At 44.0% G+C, this 23807-nt stretch overlaps 1 protein-coding gene across 28 annotated transcripts in view; it reads left to right on the top strand.

The window, feature by feature from the left end:
- The window catches only part of EIF4G3 (eukaryotic translation initiation factor 4 gamma 3), a 261317-nt gene that overhangs the window by 13577 nt on the left and 223933 nt on the right, over positions 1–23807 (top strand). Inside the window, exon 1 of one of the 28 annotated variants that reach the window (XM_060200849.1) lies at positions 19932–20055. The exons of the other annotated variants lie outside the window; for them this stretch is intronic. The gene's annotated coding sequence lies outside the window, so the exon portion shown is untranslated. Of the gene's footprint in view, positions 1–19931; positions 20056–23807 lie in introns of those variants that run through there. 28 annotated transcript variants of the gene reach the window in all.

The raw sequence follows: 23807 nt of genomic DNA, 5'->3' as shown, positions 1-23807 counted from the left end.
TGTCACAGTACAATTTGTTGAAAAGACTTCTTTGTTGAAAAGAGTTGTTTTGGTAACTTGTCAAAAGTGAAATGCATTTCTTCTGTTTTTGTCTCTTTAAAAATGTACTAGGGGGCTGACATGATAAGGCAGTATTTTGGAGATTTACTTGGTTGAGGTGTGCAAGTTGAAATAAGGAATGAGACAGATGACAGGAGTAGGCATGGCATCACAGAACAAGTCAGATGTCTGGGTTTGTTTTAATATGTTAAGTGCTTGGAATTTAGTGATTTGAGATTTACTTAGAAAATGTGGCTTAATGAACAAGTCAACTTTGACCATTTCTACCTTTTGTATAAAGCCTAGGAAATGGGCCACCCATTCAAAAGAGATTTTTGCCTATTTCTGTTATTAAGGTAATTTTCTATTAGGCTTTGTAAGAGACGATTGGCATTGGACTGTTTTGTTTTCCTATAAAATTGAAGTTATGAGTAGAGATGTCACAGGTTCTTGTGTTACTGTATTTCACAAAGAATTTTCTGGCTTCAGTTAATATCATAGGTAGATTTTCAGTTTTGATTTGTTAGGCTGTTTACAGGCTAATCTGATGTGCTTTTAAAATTTTTAAAATTATATTTATTTATTCATTCCTTTTTGTAGCCCTTGTTTTATTGTTATAGTTATTGTTATTCATGTCATCATTGTTGGATAGGACAGAGAGAAATGGAGAGAGGAGGGGAAGACAGAGAGAGGAGAGAAAGATAGACACCTGCAGACCTGCTTCACCGCTTGTGAAGCAACTCCCCCGTAGGTGGGGAGCCGGGGGCTTGAACTAGGATCCTTATGCCGGTCCTTGTACTTTGCGCCACCTGCACTTAACCAGCTGCGCTACCGCCCGACTCCCCTGATGTTGCTTTAAAAAGAAAGAAATACTGCTAACCTTAGTCTCACAGGATTCTTTTTATTTTTGAGGAAAGTACATTAAAGAAGATATATATATGTGATTTTTTTTTTTTTTTTGCTTCCAGGGTTATCAATGGGGCTCGGTGCCTGCACTATGAATCCACTGCTCCTGGTGGCCAGCTTTTTTCCCCATTGTTGTTGTTGTTGCTGCTGTTGCTGGACAGGACAGAGAGAAATGGAGAGAAGAGGGGAAGACGGGGAAAGAAAGAAAGACACCTGCAGACCTGCTTCACTGCCTGTGAAGCGACCCCTCTGGAAGTGGGGAGCTGTGGCCTTGAACCTGGATCCTTACGCTTAACCTGTTGTGTCACCGCTGCCTGGCCCCCAAGAAGAGATATTTTAGCATTTTGGGTCTAATAAAAACAGTTTATGTAATTTGGGCAAACAACACATGGGCTGAGTGATAGCTCACTTGGTTAAGCACACACATTTTTATGTGCAAGGACCTGGGTTTGAGCCCGTGCTACCCCCTTCAGGGAAGCTTCATAGCAATGAAGCAGGGCTGCAGGTGTCTTCCTTCCCTCTTTATCTCCCCCTCCCCTTCTCAACTTCTCTCTATCCTATCTAATGAAAATAAATAAATAAATAAATAAATAAATAAATAAATAAATAAATGGAAAAAGGGCCTCAGGGAGCAGTGGATTCATAGTGTTAGCACTGAGCCCAAGTGTCTGGCAGTAGTGTTACAGGTTAAGCGCAGGTGGCACAAAGCCCAAGGACCGGCGTAAGGATCCCAGTTCAAGCCCCTGGCTTCCCACCTGCGGAAGCGTCACTTCACAGGCAATGAAGCAGGTCTGCAGGTGTCTATCTTTCTCTCCCCCTCTCTGTCTTCCTCCCCTCTCTCCATTTCTCTCTGTCCTGTCCAACAGCAATAACAATAGTAACTCCAACAGTAAAACAAGGGCCACAAAAAAAGAGAATAAATATTTTTTTAAAAGTTAAAAAAAAAAAAAAAGAGCCCCGGCAATAACCTTGGTGGCAGAGTTAAAAAGCGTGTGCCAGGAATGGGTCCTAGTCCTTACACAAGCAACCCTGCACTCTGATACTGGAATGCACCTTCAGCCTTGGCTTTGCTGCTCAGAATTTTTTTTTTTTACCTTTTTAACGAGATAGGGAAAGAAAACCAGAGGATTACTCTGACACATGCAATGCTGAGAATTGAACTCAGGATTCCCTGTGCCACCCCCTGGGCACATTTTGAGAATTTCACTTCATTGCAATATATGTGGCTTGTTTGCTTGTTTGTTTTGGCCATCTTTGTGGCTTTGACTGCTCTGGGAGAGTGAGAGACTGCAGCATGGGGGCCAGGGTCAAACCTGGCTTGTGCTCAAGGCAAAGCAGATCACCAGCTAAGTGATTCATTTTTTGTTTTTCAAGCACAGTACTGTTCATGTGGTCTGGGAAGTGGTGCAGTGGCTAACGCACTGGACTCTCAAGCATGAGGTCTTGAATTCAATCCCCAGCAGCACATGTACCAGAGTTATGGCTGTTTCTCTCTTCCTATCTTTATCATGAATAAATAAATACATTCTTAAAAAAAAAAACCAAAAACACAGTGCTGCTCAATTCTGACTTGCCCTTTTAGTGTCAGGCCTGGATGTCTTTTGGTATCACTACTATACTCTCTTACCCCATGATTTTTTTGCCTTTACTTTTATTGGGGGTGGAGGGTATAGAATTTAACACTTAGGCATAGCCTCTGTCCCCTTGATAGAGGTCTTTGGGAGACATTTCCTCCCCTGACCTAGGGCCCCCTCACCAGCCCATGATTTTTTTGCCTCTAGGATTAAAGCAGGGGTCAGTCTCAGCACTATGAATTCACCGCTCCTGGCGGCTGTTTTTCCTAATTTTTTTTTTTTTAATTCTATAGGACAGAGAAATTGAAAGGGAAGGGGAAGTAGAAAAAGAGTGAAAGTAAATACCTGTAGATCCGCTTCACTGCTTCTGATCATACCTGCTGCAGATAAGGGAGCCAGGGCTCAAACCTGCGTCCTTGTGCATAGTACTATGTGTGGTACTACGTGTGCTTAACTGGGTGTGTCACCTGCAGCGCCCCCTCCCCATGATTTTTTTTTAAAGAATGATTTTATTCTTGCTGATGTTAGAGATTATGTCTATATAAGTTATGGATATCTAACTGTTACTAAAATGCAAAGGAGCTGGGTTTTAATTGCTGTGCAAAAGAAATAGAGCTTTGATGACATCAAGTATCTAATATTGTTGTCTTTGAAGTTAATATAGTCAACTGACTATTCTCCAAATAGTCACACTGCTGATCTTGGGAAAGGAAACACTAATAGGTAAGGTGGGGGATGGTGCGTGTTTGGGGTGTTATTAAATTGCACCCCTGAGACATTTACGTCCTTGCAAAGTAACACTTTCTCACTAAAAATCAGCTAAAACAAAACATAAAAATTCAGAAATCTTTGAACCTGGAACTAGTCCAGCTTCCTGAAGTAACTGCTGCTTCAAAAACAGCAGAGTAATTGACCTTAGTTTCTTGCCATTTTATGTTGTGTGACTGTGGTGAGTGTACATTTTAGATAAACCGGTTCCGTTCTTGACTTTGGATGCCATCATTAAGAGATTCAAGCCTAACTGGAGAGAATTCCTGATACACACAGGACTTGCACTGCCAGTAGCTAGAAGTGAGTGTCTCTCTGTTTAAAACAAAGTCGGCGGGGATCCTGGTGGGCTCTGCAGCAAGCTTTGATGCCTAAGACTCACCAGTTTAAGGTTCAAGGGTCCAGATTCAGCCCCTAGTTAGAGCAGGAAAAAAGGAACCAAACTGACACTAAGTATGATTTTCTTATTACAGACTGCTAAGGGATCTTTCGGTCTGGTTTTCTGACTCCTTCCTCAGAGATGTTTATTCCACAGAATTAAGAGGGAGAGGATGATTTTCTTTCTGAAACATCAAGTTCGTGGCAACTCAGACTGATTTGGAATCCTTAATAACATTGAAATTTTGATCTAGTGGGATAATCAAAGGTCTTTCTCTTCTGTGATCCTGGTTTGGATAGTAAATTACGTAGCTGCCTAGTAATCATTATATAGCTTTGAAAATTAGGAGTCTGCTATTCTAGATATAATGCTAAAATACCTTATGAAACAGTAGAACATCTTGTGTTCCTTAGCTCACCAGCTTGATCTGAACTCTGAACTAGTTGTAAATGTCCTTGACACTAGCATGTGGACAAAGAAGAAACAAAGTATTGGCAGCCCCTTTTAATTATTATTTTTAATTTTTTAAAAAAGTTGCAGCTGGTTTTTCCAATGGTCATCCCCCCTTTTTTTTTTTTTGGTCTTTCTATTTTGTTTGATAGGACAAAGAGAAATTTAGAGGAGAGGGGGAAGATAGGGAGAGAGAAAATACCCACAGACATGCTTCACCACTGTTGTAGTGTACTACCTGCAGGGGGGAGCAGTGGCTTGAACCCAGGTTCTTTCACATGGTAGTATGTGCACTCAATCTGGTGCACCACCGCCTGGTCTCAATTATTATTATTAATTTGAAGATTTAAAAAATATTTGTTCCCTTTTGTTGTCCTTGTTTTATTGGTGTAGTTATTATTGTTGTTGTTATTGATGTCGTTGTTGCTGGTAGGACAGAGAGAAATGGAGAGAGGAGGGGAAGACAGAGAGGGGGAGAGAAAGACAGACACCTGCAGACCTGCTTCACCGCTTGTGAAGCGACTCCCCTGCAGGTGGGGATCCTTAAGCTGGTCCTTGCACTTTGCGCTATGTGTGCTTAACCCTCTGCGCTACTGCCAAAATCCCTCAATTATTATTTTTAAATGTTTGTTTATTTAACGGGGGGGTGGTAGACAGATGGACACATGGGCGAACTCTGTTCTGGCATACATGGTGCCAGGGATTGAACCCCAAAATTCACAATGTAAATTTGGTATTCTGCTGCTGAACCAACTCCCTGTCTACTATCAACTTCCTTTATTAACAAAACAAAATAACTTCATTGGAACTTATAAAAAAATCGACAAAAATAGTAGGAAAAGTTCCATTGCATTCCTCACCTCTTGTGATAATAATACAGCCTTCAAGAATAAAGAAATTATGGGGGGCTGGGCTATTTCGCACCCAGTTAAGTACAGATAGTACGAAGTGCAAGGACAGATGCAAGGATGCTGGTTTGAGCCCCCAGCTCCTTACCTGTAGGAGGTCGTTCGCAAGTGGTGAAGAAGGTCTGCAGGTGTCTTTCTCTCCCCCTCTTTGTCTTCCCCTCCCTCAATTTCTCTCTGTCCTATCCTATAGAATGGGAAAAAATGGCCTCCAGTAACAGTGGATTTGTAGTGCCAGCACCAAACTCCGGTGATAATCCTGGAGGCAAAAATAAAATAAAATAAAATAAAACAAATAAAAAGAATAAAGAAATTAATACTGAGTCAAGTTCATGATGTCTGTGTGATGACTGCCTTGATTATTTGATTAAATTAGTGCCTGCAGGTCTTTGAGCTTTGGTGTAATCACCTTTTTCTTTGTGGTTGATCAGTATTTTGTGGGTGGCTTTCCAAGTGACTTTTCTTCTCTAAGTTTGTGACTTCCTAGCTGAGACTGCTTTCTTCCTTTTGTATTACTAATAATTGTGATTGTGGTGAGAGGACTGCATACAGGTTATACCATGAGCATATTCTATTCTTTGAGTTAAGACCCACTGTGCTTTGTTTTATTGCTCAGATTGTTCTAGCTACTTCAGATTGACTCCTTTGCTCTTTTCGTGAGTTATCTTACTTTCAGAAAGCATTTCTTCTTTCTGACACTATAAGTTCCTGTTTCATACTGCATTTTCTGACAGAGTCCTGGGGTCAACCACACCTTTTAAGAAATCCTGAATCTTTTTATTGGAAAATGATGTTAGTCACCAACACCTGACCCAGGGTGTGTTTGTTCTACTCAGCTCCAATGCCATTTCAGTGGTGTCCTGATCATCTTAGCTTTTGGCTTAGTAGTTTTCTCCGACAGTAAGAAATCTTCTGTTATCTAAAAATCTGCCTACTTGATATGGCAAACATATGAGATAATTCTGCCACTCTGGGTACTGTTTACTTTATGGGTGTGTGACATGTTCATTACTTAACGTTTAACACACCATCACTACTGGGACGTGGTGCCTGCATATTGATTCCATCATTCCCAGGGGCCAGTTTTTTCCTTTTTCTTTATATTTTTTTCTGATAGAGACAGAGGTCAAGAGGGGGAAGGAAGGAGGGGAGAAGAGAGGGAGGAGAGAGAGAGACAGACAGACAGACAGAAGTTGAGAGGGGAAGGAAGAGAGAGACCTAAAACACTGCTTTTTTGCTCATGAAGCTTCCCCCCAGCAGGTGGAGATGGATTCTTGAACGTGGGTGGGTCTTTGTGCATAACGATGTGTGCACTCTGCTACATTGCTGTTATTCTAAGAGTCAGAGTTACACTAAACAAAACAGACAGAAGTGACATGGAGACTGTTATTCCTCCCATTTCCTACCACCTAGTTCCTATTTCTCTCTTCTTCCCAGTCGATCTCATTTGTTTATCCTTACTGCTTTCTTTTGCACAAAAATATTTATTTATTTTGGATAGAGGCAGAGAAATTGAGAGGAAAGAGGGACATAGAGAGAGAGAAGCGTCTGCGGTACTTCTTCACCATCTGTGAAGCTTCCACCCACAGGTGGTGACCAGGGGCTTGAACCCAGGTCCTTGTGCACTGTGATGTGTGCACTCTACCAGGTGTGTCACTGCCTAGCCTCACAAATTATACACTATGTTGCTTGCACATAGAGAGCAGAACTAAGATATTTTACTTGGGCATTTTAAAAAATAATTTAAATTATTTATTGGATAGAGACAGCCAGAAATCGAGAGGGGAGGGGGTGATAGAGAGAGAGAAGCAGGTGACACCTTCAGCCCTGCTTTACCATTCGCAAAGCTTTCCCTTGCAGGTGGGGACTGGGGGCTTGAACCGGGGTTCTTATGCATTGCAATGTATGTGCTCAACCAGGTGCGCCACCACCCTGCCCCCCAGGCTTTGTTTTTTTTAAAAATACCTATTTATATACAAATCAGTGATTTACAAGATTATACGATAATAGGGGTATATATAACCTACACCACTCCCACCACCAAGTCCTGTGCCCTCACCCCCCTCCATCCAGTGGTAGCCACCATAATTCTTCCAAGGTCATAGATATAGGCTGAATATATATATATTTCAATTTCATGTGTTTCAGTTCTCTGTATTCCTCAGGAGTGAAATTACCTGGTAGTGTCCTTCACACCCTTGCTTGCTTCCTACGCAGTCCCAAAGGACGCACTGTAGTCCTTTGAAATCTACTGAATCTCCATTGAGTATATATCCCAAGACTTGTATATATTTTTTGTGTTTCTAAGACTCAAATTATGTTCTTTATCTCAGTGTTAAAGGATTCTCCTCCCCACCCCCTTAACTATCTTAAGTATTCCTCTTAGCCCCCCTCCCTTGGTATTTTAAACTTAAAAAAATTTTTTTTTATTATCTTTATTTGCTTATTGCATAGAGACAGCCAGAAATTCAGAGGACAGGGGAGATAGAGAGGGAGAGAGACAGAGAGACACCTGCAGCGCTGCTTCACCACTTGTGAAGCTTGCCCCATGCAGGTGGGGGCCGGGGGCTCGAACTCAGGTCCTTGTGCACTGTAACATGTGCACTCAACCAGGTGCGCCGGTATTTTAAACCACCCGGCCCCGGTATTTTAAACTTTTAATCAGGAAAGTGGAAAGGCACACACTAGAGAAGCACATGTTCCATTTGGGCCTACATGGCTGACCTCATGTGGAAGCTGATACCCGTTTCTATTCCCTTCTTAATTTTTACTTATAAAAAACACTGACAAAAACCATAGGATAAGAGGGGTACAACTCCACACAATTCCCACCACCAGAATTCCATATCCCATCCCCTCCCCTGATAGCTTTCCTATTCTCTATCCCTCTAGGAGTATGGACCCAGGGTCATTGTGGGATGCAGAAGGTGGAAGGTCTGGCTTCTGTAATTGCTTCCTCCTGAACATCAGTGTTGGCAGGTTGATCCATATTCCCAGCTTCTGTAATTACCTCTCCTCTGGTCATGGATACTGGCCTGTGAATCCAGCCCCGCAGCCCACTGGGGTAGGGCTCTGCAGAGATGAGATTCTGGGACACATTGGTGAGGTCATCTGCCCAGGGAAGTCATGATGGGATCCTAGTAGCATCTGGACCTTGGTGGCTGAAAGGCAGTAAGATAGAAATCAGGTCAAAGTGTTTCATAAACAGGAACCAAAGGGCCTTTGAGACTAGGGACCCCAGGATGGAAAGAAGCTAGGAAGTCTATTTTAGGTATGTTCCCAGGAATCAGTGACTTTAGTCATCTTTGCTTGAGCTTGTAAACTAGCTACCAGAGAGATTATCTGGGAGGATTGTGTCAAGAGTGGAGACTAGAGCTTGAGAGCTGGGTATGGGCAGATAGTAGCTCCCAAACTTAAAAATATATATATATATAAAAGTAACCAATTAGCACATCGATATGACCCAGGGCCCACGCCTATTCATATTCAGTACAGGATCCTGTGTGACCTCCGAGTCCCTGTCAGTCTGAGTCACAGTCCATGGTCACAGCTGGGAACATTCTAGGCTGCACTCATTTCAGGACATGTCTTCCTAGAGTGGCAGAGCAGGCTGAGTGAGTGCTCTGCAGTGAGGGCAAGGTCCTGGAGAGGCCCACAAGAGGGCTTGTGATGATGTTTCTGGTGGACGTGACCAATGATGGTGCAGAGAGGAATCTGTTAGAGGTCTAGGCACATCATGTCTGTTGGGAATCTCAGGGCTCCCTGAGTATGGCCTCAGGTGATAGGGTGGTCTGGTGGTGACCCAAAAAAGCTGTTAGGAAATGCAGTCTATTGCTTGGGCCTTATGTATTCAGTTTAAGGTACACAGTGCAAATCAGTTCCACTTTTTAGAGCTCTTCTCATTCCTGGTTTTAAGTAGCTGTAGCATATTCCATATCCTGAATGTGTCATAGTGTATTCAACCACTCATACATATTTGGCATTCATTCATGTCGTATCCAAGATCTTGCAGCTACAGAAAGTGCTGTGATGATGACTTTGTGCTGTGTCTTTCATATTATCAGATGTGTATATTCAGAACAGCTTCCTAAGTAAATTTAATTGTTTAATACTTTATACATTTTAAAAGTACATTTCATAGTTAAGTATGCCATTTTTGTCTTTTCACTTAACGTCTCAAATATATAATGGCTTAATAGTTGGTCTTATTAATAAAGTGTCAAGTGTGGTTTGATCTGGGTGCTCACACATGCTGGTGTGTGCTCTGACCAGGGATTCTATTTATTTATTTTTTTATTTATTTATAAAAAGGAAACATTGACAAAACCATAGAATAAGAGGGGTACAACTCCACACAGTTCCCACCACCAGAACTCTGTATCCCATCCCCTCCCCTGATAGCTTTCCTATTCTTTATCCCTCTGGGAGTATGGACCCAGGGTCATTGTGGGATGCAGAAGGTGGAAGGTCTGGCTTCTGTAACTGCTTCCCTGCTGAACATGGGCGTTGACAGGTGGATCCATACTCCCATCCTGCCTCTCTCTTTGCCTAGTGGGGAAGGGCTCTGGGGAAGCGGAGCTCTAGGACACATTGGTGGGTCATCTGTGCAGGGAAGTCTGGTTGGCATCATGCTGGCATCTCGAACCTGGTGGCTGAAAAGAGAGTTAGCATACAAAGCCACACAAGTTGTTGACTAATCATGAACTTAAAGACTAGAATAGTGCAGATGAAGAGTTAGGGGGTCCTCCATTTTGCAGATAGCTAGCAGGCATATTTTAGTTATATTCCAAAGGTCCTGTGGCTATACTAGGTTTTGTTTCTTTTTTTTTTTTTTTTTCCTGAGCCTGAAATCTGATATACAGGTGGATCCAAGTTATTGTCTGGGGAGATGATGTCATGGCTGTAAAAGAAACAGAAAGCTGGATCAGGGAAGAGAGTAGCTCCCTAATATAGGAAAGGGGTTTAAATATTGTTGACTGTAAACCCCATCTATTTAATTTGGTCTGGGGCCCATATTCAGCTTAGGAGCCTATGTGACCACTGCATCCCTGTAGATCTGAGCTCACACTCTGTCTGACCAGGGATTCTATCTCCAGGCGCCTTCCTTGGCTTTAACTGCTTTGGCGTTTTTTTACCCTGGTGTGATCTTTGTAACATCATGATCAGTCATTTGGAAAATAATTGTTTACTAAGTTACATAGATTTTGCTTAAAGGTTACTACATTTCACTAAATGGCACAAAATATAAACTACAACAGTTCCTATCACTACTCATCTCACAGGAAATGTCTTTTGAGGTGACTAAAGACTTAACCCTCAAGTATGGGATCCTGAGTTTAGTTCCTGGCCGTTCTGTCAAGCTCTCTTCTCTCTCCCTCTGTCTCATAAAAAATGAACAGTAGGAGCTGGAAGCATAAGCTCATCATGGTAGGTGCCGGTCTAGTTGTGACTTGAGGTCAGAAGGGCAGCTGAGGTTGCACTAAGGACAGAGATGGACTTCAGCTTCATAAAGAAGGTGTTTGTTGAAGACTGTTGTTAAAATTCGGAGGCTCTAGCTGGCCGGGCTAGCTTCACGGGCGGGTAACAGAGACAACCAGAGACATACGGCTGGGCAGGGAAGCTGTATTTCTGTATTCAGGAACAACGATTCATAAACTAACCCAAACTAATCACCAAACAGAACTCTGTTGCCTCTTTCCCCCGCAGCGGCGCCAAGCACTCTGGAACTCTGGAACTCTCTCAGGGTTCCTTGGGGCGGGGACAAGCGAACCTGCGAAACTAGCAGGACTGAACCAATTTTCTTGGCAGGGGGAGAGCTAGAACAACCCAATGTAAAGCATACAACAATTCCCTCTTTTCAACTAAATGACCACAGTATCAGGGGTGTGGGGTGAACAGAAACCTCTATCATACAGGCATTTTTAAAAAAGAAGCTGGCACAAACATGGAGAAACATGTAAGCAAGTAACAAGAACCAGTATGCTGCCAAGGGAAGGCCTGAGGGGGCCATTTTTTTGCCTCTGTGGGCAAAACTTTATCAGCTTAAAAAAAAACATTTCTTGCCTCTGGGGGGTGTACTTGCCTCGACAGGCATTTGTATGGGGGTGGGGAATGGCCTAGAGTCCCAAAGGCAGCTGGCTGCAATTTACTTACTATGAAACAAAACTTGTTATTAGCATAACCACAGCACAATCTAAAATTTCTAATAGAGAAGGAATTTGAGACTTTTACATATCAACAACGTCTTTTTAACCTTTTGTTACACCCATTCAAGATGGAGACACACCCTAGGTGTGTGCAGGAAAGGAAACCTCAGGCATGAGAATAATTAGCATAGCCATTGTGTAATCTACCATTTCTAATAGAGAAGGTAATGGAGAGTTTTACATATCAACAAGTCTATTTAACCTTTTGTTTAGACCAACTTAGTTAAAATATATTGATTGTTAACTAATTTTTACCTTAGACTTTAAATGTAAGTTAATTTTATCTTTATGAGAATTACGTTGAAAACCTTTTTCATTTAACTTTGTTTAGTAAGAATTTAGCCTTAAAGTTACTGTTTACCAAACTTTAAACATACACATAAACATGGTCATTAATACACAAGGAGAGAAACCTTTGTTACGAAGACATGTCATTTTAAACACGAATTTAGATATGTACTGCACTTCTAGGAATTGCAGGTTGCGATCTCTGGATGAATCTCTGCGTATTTTAGCTCGTCTGCCTTCAGACCCAAGCTGGAGATCTCGGCCAGGATGTCCAGTTTCAGCTGGGAGCCCGGGAGGTTCAGGATCTGTCCAGAATTCATAGCACGAGGGCGGGCGGGCCAGCCTTGTAGAAGGCGCGGGCCGAGGTGCCCTGGGGTGGCGGCCATGATAGGCTGCCGCAGCCCTGCCCCATGACCCTGTCATATCTGCTGCCCTGCTCGCAGTGGCCGAGCAGCATGGAGGGATCACGCGTCCAGTGCCCTGTGCCATGCGGTGGAGAGCCAGCTCCTGTGGGCTGGCCTGCGTGCTGGCATTGGGCTCTTGCATGCTGGCATCGGGCTCCTGCGTGTTGGCATCGGGCTCCAGCGTGTTGGCATCGGGCTCTTGCATGTTGGCATCGGGCTCTTGCGTGTTGGCGTCGTGCTCCTGTATGGTGGCATCAGCCTCCTGCGGGCTGCGGGGCTGCGGGCGCGGTACGCGGGGTTGTCTGGGCGCAGCCAGCTGGCTGGCTGTTTAACCAGGTGGAAAAAGCAGCTCCCCGCCTCGCCTCTTGCCCACTGGCTCTTCCCGACTCCTCTGGCTGTTTTGAGTGCGCCCGAGCGAGTGGAAACCACAGAGTGGTCCAGAGATAAATGTTCCAGAAACAGCAAAACAGTCTCGTGAAGAAAGAGCAGAGGCCTTTGGAGATCTCTTCACAAGCAGAAGAGAAGGCCATAGTACATAGGTAGCCAAATTGTCTTCACTTATCTGAGAGATGCGCAGGTCAGGTCCACGTGGGCGCCATTTGTTGTTAAAATTCGGAGGCTCCAGCTGGCCGGGCTAGCTTCACGGGCGGGTAACAGAGACGACCAGAGACATACGGCTGGGCAGGGAAGCTGTATTTCTTTATTCAGGAACAACGATTCATAAACTAACCCAAACTAATCACCAAACAGAACTCTGCTGCCTCTTTCCCCCGCAGCGGCACCAAGCACTCTCGAACTCTGGAACTCTGGAACTCTCTTGGGGTTCCTTGGGGCGGGGACAAGCGGGCCTGCGAAACTAGCAGGACTGAACCAGTTTTCTTGGCAGGGGGAGAGCTAGAACAACCCAATGTAAAGCATACAACAGAAGACTCTGAGAAGCAGGCCGTTCATTGTCCTCTTCTTGCTAGTGTTAGCAACTTTAATTAACTGCAAAGGATATAGACCAAGGAACAGATTTCAGATAAATCTGTTGCCCCAAAAGGATTTCTGTGATGAGATATGTGTACCTTTGCCCATGACTCCTCTAGTTTCAGTAGTATGTAGGAACTCTTCTGAGCCTTTCTCTACTCTGGACTCCCACCTGAAGGATGACCTCATAAGTGTCCTACGAGAGTTCTAAGTCAGTTTGATCCATGGAATTGCTTTCAGTTCTTCTCCAGGCTCCACTTCTCCACTTCTTTCTTTGTTAGAATTCATTTTGTTTTTACTAAACCAGTTTGAGAGATAGGAGACAACAAGCATCTCTCCCTAATTGGGTCAGGTGAAACAGTTTGGCACAGGAATATGCTTCTTGTGCCCCAAGTGACACCAGAGGACCACCCTGCCCCCATGGGGTCCCTGTCACAGGTTCTGTGCAGTGTGGTTCCATGGCTCTTGGTGCCTTGTGTGGGCTCCCTGAAGAGCCATCACTTGTTGTCGCTTGGTCGTTACTGTTGTTGCTGGGACTTCCCCACTCTGGACCTGCTCTATCAGATAGAAAGAGAGACAGACAGGGACAGGGGGACAGAAGGAAGGACTAAAGCACTGCAGCTTCCCCAATGTGGAGCAGGGTGCACATCTGAGTCAGAGAGGGGTCCACGCAGCCACCTTCCCAGGTGAGCTGTCTCGCTGCCCCCTTCTCAGCACCTAAGTTAGAATTACTTGGTGTGTGTGCCTTACTTCTAAATTGGTTCCCTCTAATCTTCATGTTGCTTTTTTTTCTCTTATGAATTATGCTTTAATAAATATGCTTATAGATATGTTTTGTACAGGATAAATTATAGAACAGGATCAGAGTCAGACTAAAGTATGTCAAGGTGTGAAGTAGGTTGTGAACATTAAATGTGCTGGTGTGTTATAAATGGCTTGGCTCTAGTTCCACTGAGGTCTTTGCTGTTTTTCTTTTTTCTTTTACTTTATATTATTTTGCATTAACAAATGTCTTGTCCTCTTTACCCTTTTTATAACAGTGGGTAGATAAATAGAATGATGGACTTAGTATTTGTCTCCAGGATTTTTGCTGGGACTGTTTGCCTATATGATCCCACTGCTCTCAGAAGACTTCTTCTTCTCCTTTTTTTTTTTTTTTTTTTTGCCTCCAGGGTTATTGCTGGGGCTCAGTGCCTGCACTACGATTCACTGCTCCTGGAGGCCATTTTTCACATTTTGTTGCCCTTGTTGTAGTTGTTATTGTTACTATTGTCATAGTTGTTGTTGGATAGGACAGGGAGAAATCGAGAGAGGAGGGGAAGACAGAGAGAGAAAGATAGACACCTGCAGACCTGTGGCCCCCTGCAGGTGGGAAGCTGGGGCCTCGAGCCAGAATCCTTATACTGGCCATGTGTGCTTAACCCACTGTGCTACCACCCAGCTCTCAGCAGACTTCGTTTAACAGGCAGAGAGGGAGGGAGGGAAACAGACCACAGTGCTGAAGCTTCCTTCAGTTTGGTGGGAGCTAGGCTTGAACTGGGTCACACACATGACAAAGTAGCATAGCCCCCAGCAGACTTTTTTCTTTTAAAATAGATGAGAGACAGAAGGAGAAGGAAATATACCACAGCACTATTACATATGCAAGGAGTTTCCCTTCTGCAGAATGCTTCCATATGGCGGTTGGGTGCTCAGACCTAGTCCCTGTGTGTGGTAAAGTGTGTGCTCCGCTGGATCAAGGGTCTCCTGGCTTGCTCACTCTTTTACTTCTTTAAGAATTAAAAAACCTTGGAGGCTGGATAGTAGCACACTGGGATAAGTGCACATAGTGCAAAGTACAAGGACCCATGCAAGGATCCCGGTTCAAGCCCCTGGCTCCCCACCTGCAGGGGGGAAGCTTTACAAGCTGTGAAGCAGGTCTGCAGGTGTCTATCTTTCTCTCTCTCCCCCCACTAACTTCCCCTCCTCCCTCCATTTCTCTTTATCCTATCCAACAATAATAACAGCAAGAGCAACAAAATGAAAAAAAAAAAAAAGCCTCCAGGAGCAGTGGATTCATTGTGCAGGCACCTAGCCCCAGTGATAACCCTGAAGGCAAAAGAGAGAGAGAGAAGACTCATCTGATCCTCTCCCTTCTCCTTCCTGCTAAATAAACTTGCTGGCTAGAGCTAGAGCAGCTCCCTGGGGCTGTTGAAATTCATTTAGCACTTTGTGCCACGTGTGCTTAACCGCTGTGCTACCGCCGGCTTCCCCCTTTTAAGATTTTATTTGTTTATTAGTGAGAAAGCTAGAAGGAGAGAGAGAAAGAACCAGACATTACTCTGGTCCATGTGCTGCTGGGGACTGAACTCAGGACCTCATGCTTGAAAGTCCAATGCCTCTTCCACTGTACCACCTCAAGAACCGCCCTTTCTTTAAACATATCAGATAAAGTTGCCTCAGGGATGCTGCTTGCTGGTGTCATGCATTATTAAGGCCCTCAACTTAACTCCTTTACACCATATTGCAAGTATCTTTGACTTACATGACCAGGAGGTGTTGTTAAAATTCGGCGGCTCTAGCTGGCCAGGCTAGCTTCACGGGCGGGTAACAGAGACGACCAGAGACATATGGCTGGGCAGGGAAGCTGTATTTCTTTATTCAGGAACAACAATTCATAAACTAAACCAAACTAATCACCAAACAGAACTCTGCTGTCTCTTTGCGGCGGCGCAAGCACTCTCTCTTACTCTCGAACTCAGGAACCCTCGAACTCTGGAACTCTGGCCCTCTTTCGGGGTTCCTAGGGGCGGGGCCAAGCGGGCCCGTGAAACTAACTGGACTGATCCAATTCTCTTGGCGGGGGAGAACTAGAACAACCCAATGTAAAGCATACAACAAGGAGGTGAAGGGGAGGTGGCTGGGAGACAACTGACTTGATTGAGTATACTTCTTACCTTCCAGGAAGACCACTGTGGTGTTTCTTCCCTCCTCCCTTAAATTGAAAGGGGAAAAAATGTCTGCTGGGAGCAGTGGAATCATGTGTGCGCAAGACTCCAGTGGACAGAAAAAGAAAGAAATGAGTGGTTTTTTCTTGTTGAACAAGTCCTTTCCATTTCTTTTCTAGATTAGTATCAAGATGATGTTTGCTAAATGATTAGAGGGCTTTTTTCTTTTTCTTTTTCAGTGGGCTGCTTAGTTCTGCGACCTGGTGAAATCTAAGCATAACCTAGGCATCTTCCACCTGACATTGTCTTAGAACTTGGAATACTAAAATTAAAAAAAATACTCCACCTGTAGTGGGAAAGCCTCATGAGTGGTAAAGCAGGGCTGCAGGTGTCTGTCTCTCACTCTTTATCCCCTTTCCTTCTCAGTTGCTTTCTAACTCTATCCAAAGTAAGTAAGACGTTACAGAATGAACAAGAAACAGAAAGGAAGAGGCTGGCGACACCTGCAACCCTGGGGGACTGACTGCACCGTAAGGCATATGTCCTGCCTGCGGGTGCAGCACCCTGACTGCTAAGCTCTGGAATGTCTCAGTACCTGTGTCTAACTTGTCGGGTTGGCAAAACAAGAGTGCTCACTATCTTGACTTCCTTTCTTTGCCGTTTGTTGTTAAAATTTTCGGAAGGCTCTGGCCAGGCTGGCTTGCTTCACGGGCGGATAACAGAGACGCGGAGACAACGGCTGGGCAGGGAAGCTGTATTTCTTTATTCAGGAACAACGATTCATAAACTAAGACAAACTAATCACCAAACAGAACTCTGCTGTCTCTTTGCGGCGGCGCAAGCACTCTTTCTTTTACTCTGGAACTCAGGAACCCAGGAACTCTGTCTCTCTGGGACTCTCTCTTACTCTGTAACCCTGAAACTCTCGAACTCAGGAACTCTCGCACTCTCGAACTCAGGAACTCAGGAACTCTGGCACTCTCCAACTCAGGAACCCTCTCCCGGGGTTCCTTCGGGCAGGGCCAAGCAGGCCCGCGAAATTAACAGGACTGATCCAATTCTCTTGGGGCGGGGGGAGGGCTAGGACAAACCAATGTAAAGCATACGACAGCCGTTGTGAAGTGAATTGTTCTGAATGCAAGGTGTATACAGAGTGAGCGAGAGAGCAGCTCACAAGGTGCTCTCTGCCCCACCATCCACAGAGCTCCACTGGGTCTCAGGGTTAACCTGGAGCATGTGAGCTGGTCCTTGCTGCTGAGTCACCTCCCCAACTCAAAATGCATTTTAAAAAGTCTTGCTTTATTTTTTATTTTAATTTTCTTATATTTGATAAGATTGAGAGAAATGGAGAGAGGAGAGGGAAATAGAGAGACACCTGCAGATCTGCTTCACTGCTTGGGAAGTATCTCCCCAGCTGGTGGAGAGCAGGGGCTCAAACACAGGTCCTTGAGCATGGTGATCCAGCTGCTCAACCACCCGGCCCCCAAATAATCTTCTTAATCAACAAAATTTATGTGCAGTACTTTGTTCTAACCCTGTGCAATGACTTTGTCGTGTGTGTGTGTGTACCGGTACATGTGTACGTGTTCTATGTGTGTTCCTGTGCACATGTGTGCATATTCTTTGTGGCTAAATGAATTTCAGTGGCCCCAGGGAGCTGCTCCAGCTCTAGCTAGCACGTTTACGTTCCATTTAGCAGGAAGGAGAAGGGAAAGGATCAGATGAGTCTTCTCTCTCTCTCTTTTGCCTTGGGGTTATCACTGGGGCTAGGTGCCTGCACAATGAATCCACTGCTCCTGGAGGCCTTTTTTCCCCCATTTTGTTGCCCTTGCTGTTATTGTTATTGTTGGATAGGAGAAAGAGAAATGGAGGGAGGAGGGGAAGATAGTGGGGGGAGGGGGAGAAAGATAGACACCTGCAGACCTGCTTCACCTCTTGTGAAGCAACGCCCCTGCAGGTGAGGAGCCAGGGCTCCATCCGGGATCCTTACGCCAATCCTTGTGCTTCACACCATGTGCGCTTAACCCACTGCACTAGCGCCCGGCCTCCAAGAGGTTTCGCTCAATGGTCATTTGCCAAAAAGATCACACACCAGTTCACTGATAGTCAAGAATAAGGAAAGAGAAGAGAAACACGAATGAGGGTGGGGATTTTAGAGCCTCTGACACATGACGTTTTTATGAGGATGTGTACGGAAGAATTAAGGGTTTATAATGTATGCACAGCCAGTAATATTTTGTGTTTGCAGGTTCAATTCTGTCAATATTTACAACTTGCCACCTACTTTGCACCACTATCTGCACTGTTAAGACTGCCTCTTTCTAAAGTGGCACACAGACACCGCATGAACCCGTTACACTCATTAAAACTAAACAAAAGAAGCCTGTTAATATATTTGCTAGCTCTTGAAAAGGAAGATAGTGAATACGTTTCTTAACACGTTGTTTGGGCTGATTGATTCTTATGCCAGCCTACACACTCACACTTAAAGAGTTTTAAATAGTGAGTTGAGTCATAACCCAAATGGCATCTGGAACCTGGTGATTGAAAAGAGAGTTAACATACAAAGTCAAACAAATTGTTGAGCAATCATGGACCCAAAGCTTGGAATAGTGGAGAGGAAGTGTTAGGGGGATACTCACTACAAACTCTAGTGTACTTCTGCTTTCAGGTATATATTTTGCAGTAGTTTATGGACACATGTGAACATATGCTCTCTCTCACAGGAAGTTTGCCTTTTTTTTTTTTTGTCCCTCAGGGAATATGGACCAAACATCTCTATGAGGAGCAGAAGGTGGGAGTTCTGACTTCTGTAATTGCTTCTCTGCTGGACATGGGTGTTGGCAGGTGGATCCACACCCCCAGCCTGTCTCTGTCTTTCCCTAGTGGGGCAGGGCTCTGGGGAGGGGAGGCTCCAGGATATATGGATGAGGGTGTCTGCCCAGGGAAGTCAGGATGTTGTCAGGGCCTGCAGGTGAGGGGGCATGGCATATAGAGTCCCAAGGCAGCTGGCTGCAAAGTCCATGGACTGCTGTGGTCAGTCTTTGAGAAACCCAGCAGCGTACAGGGAAGCTGCTGTAAAGTTGTGTAAAGTGTCCAAGAGGTGTACCAGTAAGTCCAATAGAAGTGTCAGTTCAAGTCGACGATCAGGAGAAGAAATACCAGGGGATGAAGCGCTGCATGTCTATCTCGATGGGGAAGGTCAGCCACCGGAATTCCACTTTTCTGTAGAGAGTGAGCTTTGGAGTCTGAATCAGTTTCTTCAGGTCGTGCCAGGTCACATCATTGGTTTCGGGGGGCAAAGTCAGAGGACAGGAGTCCAAATGGATTTCCAGGGATCCGTATGATCAGATACTTTTTCATGTGAAGACTTGACAGCTGCAATTCACTTACTTGTGAAACAAAACTTGTAGATTAGAAGTTTACTATAATTGATAATTCGATTATAATTGGTTTAAGTACCTTTATAGTTTTGGAAGTCCTTTCTAGTATGACTTTAAGGTTGTTTAAACAGTTTAAGCTCAATAAGATATGGAAAGGTAAACAAAAGAACCATGGTTAGAAGCCTCAGGCATGAGAATCATTAGCATAACCATTGTGCTATCCACCCTGCCCATACTCATACAGTTTTCAAGAGAAAAAAAATTTTTTAGGATTGTTTCTGGACAGCTCCAGAAATCATGGCTGCGTCTAGCATTTTTTTTTATATAAAGTCAATTAAGTTTCAGAATACTCAGAGCAAAATGGATCGTACAAAAATTCAGTCATTCAGATCACTCTCTTATAAAACACAACTGAAAGCAAACAGCAAACTTAAGATATTCGGAGAGAGTGAGGGCGGGGAAAGAAGCGGTAGGGAGTTTTTTTGTTTGTTTGTTTTGTTTTTTAAGGCATTTTGAACCAGATTATTTAGATCCTGCTATGTCATATTATGAGTCTCCGGAGGGCGTCCTACTTCAAAAAAAGCCTCAAAATCACAGTTAGGGTAGTTCTGATTGTTCCTGCAGGATTGCTGGAACCCATCCCCAAAAACGTCTTCCCATCAAAGAAAGAATTGAATCAGGAGGATATAACTAACCAGGTGTCTTCATTCTTGGGGACTGCAAAGGTACTGAATAAGGCTCTGCAAGTTAGAGTCATTCTTCTCTGTGGGAAACACAGGAGAAGGGAGTCCAGAGAGTCCCAGGGGAAATCTCCACGCATCTCCTAAGCTCTTTGATCACAGTCATAAGGAACCAAGGTGTGGCCCAGAGCAAAATGTTCCAGAGACAGAGAAACTGTCTCATGAAAAAATAGTAGAGGGTTTGGGAAACCTCTTCATAGGCAGGAAGGTAATCCATGGCGGACAGGTAGCCAAGCAGTGTATACTTATCTGGGGGATGGGCGGGTTAGGTCCCATGTTGGTGCGCCAATATGCCGGGCTAGCTTCGCGGGTGGGAGAGAGATGACCAGGAACTCATGGCTGAGTGGGAATGCAATCCAATGTTTATTGATTAGAAAAGAATTTGTATTTATACTTTCCAGGAAGGAAGTGGCAGGGTGGAAAAAAGGAAGTGACTAGGAGAGGGGGAAGAGTGGAAAAAGAGTTTGAACCAGTGGGGATTAAACCAATGCCCTGCAGGCAGGGCAGGTCTCAGACAAAACAATGATTATGTAAATAGACCACAGCTAAGCAATGCAGGGGAACCTGGCGTGATGACAGGGATAGAAACAGAAGCAGAATTAGCCAAAGGAGAAATGATGACCAACAGATAGGGAGACAGGGGTTCGAATGGGAATCCTTACACTGGTTCTTGTGCTTTGCACCACGTGTGCTTAACCCACTACGCTACCGCCCAACCCCCAAGGTAAAGCTTTATAGCTTTACTGGATAGTGTGTTTGCTTTGCTTGGTCCCCACCTCATGGAGCGAGGTGCAGTACTGGGTGCCTCTTCTGTGCTCCTCTGTATCTTCCTGTCTCAAAGAATTGGCTCTGGTGAAAGCAAAACAGAATGGTTATTTTGAAATTATGACCAAGTAGCTTTTTTTCCTTTTAAGGTTGACTTACATGAGTACTGTTCTAAATAAATGTAGTACTGGCTACTGAACCACAGGCCTTAGCCAGGCAAGGCATTTGCTCTGCCCATTGGGCTATCTCCCCATCTGCATTAAAAATTACTTTTATTTCATACTAGATAGAGTTTCCCCATGGGAGAGAGAAGTCAACACATGTACACTTCTGGTACATGCATGACTAGGGCTTGTGAGCTAGGTGTGTTTGAGTTTTATGCTCTACCAGTTATCTCCCCATCTGCTAGGTCATATTTTTGATATTATGATTTATATCAGATATTGAATTCAAAGCTTAACTTCTCAATAGTTTGAAATTTAGCTCTGTCATTGTATACTTGTACATTTATAAGTTAAGTGGTAAAATATATATGTTTATGTACTTCTTTAGTTATGCTAAAGACTCCATAATTTAATTAATTAATTTTTACCAGAGCCTTGCTCAGCTCTGGCATATAGTGGTACAGGGGGTTGAACCTGGGACTTCGGAGCCTCAGGCATGAGAGTCTCTGCATAATGCTGTCTCCCCCACGAGAACTCCACAGTTCTGTGTCGTCAGTGTATTGTATAGGCAGTGTTTAACTAAATGTGAAGGGGCTTCTCTCAAGTAGCAACAACAGGACATAGCGTCATGCATGTTATGCAGAAGACATCCATGCCTCAGGCTCTGAATTTCCGGCTCCAGGCATCTAAGTGTACTGCTTTTCTCTCTCTCTCTCTCTCTAAAATAAAAGATAACACACACACACACACACACACACACACACACACACACACACACACACATACTTATGCACACATGCAAGTAACGACAATGATGGCTACTACTTGGAGGCTATACTAGGTATGAGATCTGTTAAGGACCCCACTCCAGGGCCCCCAAAGTAGCTCACTTTGATAGTGCACAGCTTTGCCATGCACACAGCCACAGTGAAGGAGGTGTTTGTTGCTGCTCTGGCTTCTTTCTGCTTCTCTTTCTGCCTCACTGTTTCTACCTCAAGAATTACAAAAGTAAATGAAGGCAGATTGCTATTTGAGTGGTAGCAGAAATGCCTTATGCTGCAGTGTAGATTCTTGGCACTATGTATGTTAGACCAGTACTCATGCTTCTCTCTGCCATGAACTAAAATACAATTTAAAACTGAATAGATCACACTGGTCTAGGAGCTAGCTCAATGACTAGAGGTCCAGGGTTCAACAGAGGAGAATCACCGACAGCATTAAGGATCAAAGTGGGATGGTCTTTTTGTCAGCATTGCTCAGCACTGACTTAGGGTGGTGCCAGGGATTGAACCTGGGGCCTCCAGTAAATCAGGCTATCTTTCAAAAAAATTGGGCCCAACAAGTGAGTAAGTAGTGTTGTGTCCTAGTTTCATCCCAGCTCTGCAAAAATACACCACCACAAAAACCAAATAAAGCCCAAGCCTACTAAAACATTGATGACAGATTTACAGCATCAGTCATGAACGTTGCCACTGGAGAATGCCTGCTAGGTGCCAGACCTGTTAATAACCATGTCGTAGGTTAGAAAAGTAATTTGGGGTCAAGGGAGAGAGCATCATGGTTGTGTAAGACCTCAAGGTCCCAGGTTCAATCCCTGGCATTATTTACTGTAAGCCAGAGCTGAGCAATGCTCAGGTTAAAGAAAGAAAAGAGAAAAGAAAATTAGTCTTGGTGCTGGACATGGGATTCTCGCTTCCTGATTTTATGTTTACTTTTTTTTTTTTTTTTTTTCCTAATCAGAGCGCTGCTCAACTCTGGTGGTACAGGGGATTGAACCTGGGACTTTAGAGCCTCAGGCATGAGAATTTCTTGGCATCAGCAGGACTTGTGGTACTTGTGGTCAGTTTATGGCTTGACCTAATTTTACTTATAAAGCAGTAAGTACTGGACTCTAATAAGATGTAACTGAAGATGGTAGAAATGAAGTATTTCCTAGCATACTAAGAAATTCTTATGGAGGTTAGCAGATCATGTAACTTGTCCAAAGTAAGTACCATTTATCTAGTATGTATGTCTTTATTGACTCTATTGTGTGAAGTTAAATGCTCAAATCATCTTTAAAGTTAAACCATTACATTGCACAATTCTCTTGATATTTGCTACTTAATTATATATATATATATATATATTTTATTTATTTTTTTTGCCTCCAGGGTTATTGCTGGGGCTTGGTGCCTGCACTACAAATCCACTTCTCCTGGAGGCCATTTTTCCCATTTTTGTTGCCCTTGTTTTAATTTTTTATTATTATTGTTGCCATTGCTGCTATTGTTGCTGGATAGGACAGAAAGAAATCAAGACGGGAGGGGAAGACAGAGAGGAGGGGAGAGAAAGACACCTGCAGACCTGCTTTACCACCTGTGAAGTGACTCCCTGCAGGTGGGGAGCCGGGGGCTCGAACCAGGGGCTTGTTAATCATATTTTTATAAGTATGAATGTCCCCTATTTATGTATCTCCTTCATTTTCTTTGTGCCAATTTTTTTTTTGCTAGGTTTTTGTGCTTGCAGGATTCCAATGTTACCAGGGTTCGTGTTCTTTCTCTCTTTCTCTCATTTTTAATTTTTACTTATATGATAGGACAGAGAGAAATTGAGAGGAGAAGGGAAGATGAGAGAGAGAGAGACCGAGAGAGAGAGACCTGCAGCCCTGCTTCACCACTAGTGAAACATCTTCTCTGCAGGTGGGGACTGGGGACTTGAACCTGTATTCTTGCTCACCTGAATCCTATTCTCTCTTTCTTTAAGGGTAAGAGGGAGAGAAAGAGAAAAGCTGAAGGACCCCACAGCTTCACCACCTGTGCAGCCTCCTCTGTTTAGGTGTTCCCACGTGGTAGCCAGGGAGGGGCTTGAACCCAGGTCCTTGCACGTGGCAAAATACGTGCTGTTTCTCTGGGTCCCCTCATTCTTCTTTCTTCCCTTTTCTTTTGTTGCTGCTGGGAT

Source organism: Erinaceus europaeus, chromosome 11 (genome assembly GCF_950295315.1).
Source record: "Erinaceus europaeus chromosome 11, mEriEur2.1, whole genome shotgun sequence".
Classification (NCBI taxonomy): domain Eukaryota; kingdom Metazoa; phylum Chordata; class Mammalia; order Eulipotyphla; family Erinaceidae; genus Erinaceus; species Erinaceus europaeus.
The sequence above is the reverse complement of the archived record's forward strand: the minus strand, read 5'-3'. Positions and strand labels throughout refer to the sequence as shown.